The sequence below is a fragment of the Haplochromis burtoni genome, unplaced genomic scaffold, assembly GCF_018398535.1.
Source record: "Haplochromis burtoni strain Fernald_Lab_line unplaced genomic scaffold, NCSU_Asbu1 Contig_1767, whole genome shotgun sequence".
In the NCBI taxonomy this organism is placed as follows: domain Eukaryota; kingdom Metazoa; phylum Chordata; class Actinopteri; order Cichliformes; family Cichlidae; genus Haplochromis; species Haplochromis burtoni.
Window position 1 is genome coordinate 17,179 of NW_024584128.1, and position 1,502 is coordinate 18,680.

Sequence of the window (1,502 nt, forward strand, 5' to 3'; positions counted from 1 at the left end):
GAATTATATACTCGGTATCGGCAAGTACTCAGATCCAAGTATCGGTTTTGTATCAGTTTGAAAAAATTGCTATCTATCGTTGCATCCCTTATTGTTACCCATTTGCTGATGAATAGAAGTATAACCTAGACAGTAGATAAGCAAGCAGACCATTCCACTGATGCAGTTTAAGAGACAAAAAGACTCACGGTGGTTTATACTAAGGGATAAAAGCTGCTCCTAAATGTACAAAATGAATTCCCAAAAATTCAGGATGCTGTGTAAAATGTAAATGGAAAAACATTATGCCATGTTTTGCAAATGTCACAAACCCATTTTTCATTCACAACAGAACATAGAAAACGTGTTGACTATTTTCAGTGAAATATTACACTATTTTGTTCAAATCCATCCATTTTCTTTTGCTGATCCGGGGCCAGGTCGCGGGGGCAGCAGCCCAGGTAGAGAACCTCAGACCTCACTCTCCCGAGCCACCTCCCCCAGCTTGTCCGGGGGAACACAAAGGACTTCCCAGGCCAGCCGAGAGATATAATCTCTCGAGCGTGTCCTGGGTCTGGCTCGGGGCCTCCTCCCGGTGGGACATGCCCGGAACACTTCACCCAGGAGGCATCCATGTCAGATGCCCGAACCACCTCAACTGTCTCCTTTCGATGTGGAGGAGCAGCGGCTCTACTCTGAGCCTTTCCCGAATGGCCAAACTTATCACCCTCTCCTCAGTCCTCTGTTCAACCCATCTCTAAGGGAGAGGGCACCCACCCTTTGAAAGAATCCCATTTCTGCGATCTCGTTCTTTCGTCACTGCCCACAGCTCGTGACCATAGGGTGAGGGTAGGGATGTAAATCGACCAGTAAATTGAGAGCTTTGCTTTTACAGCCAGCTCTCTCTTCACCACAACAGACCTGTACAGCGTCCGCATCACTGCAGCCACCACACCAATCTGTCTGTCAATCTCCCGCTCCCTTCTCCCATCACTCATGAACAAGATCCCGAGATACTTAAATTCCTCCACTTGGGGCAGGGTCTCGTCCCTGACCCGGAGTGGGCACTCCACCCTTTTCCAGCAAAGGACCATACAGACATATATACTTGTATACGCTGGACATACAGTGGCTTGCAAAAGTATTCGGCCCCCTTGAACTTTCCCACATTTTGTCACATTACAGCCACAAACATGAATCAATTTTATTGCAATTCCACATGAAAGACCAACACAAAGTGGTGTACACGTGAGAAGTGAAATGGAGTGGAACGAAAATCATACATGATTCCAAATGGTTTTTTTTTTTACAAATAACTGAAAAGTGGGGTGTGTGTAATTATTCAGCCCCCTGAGTCAATACTTTGTAGAACCACCTTTTGCTGCAGTTACAGCTGCTAGTCTTTCAGGGCATGTCTCTACCAGCTTTGCACATCTAGAGACTGAAATCTTTGCCCATTCTTCTTTGCAAAACAGCTCCAGCTCAGTCAGATTAGATGGACAGCGTTTGTGAACAGCAGTTTT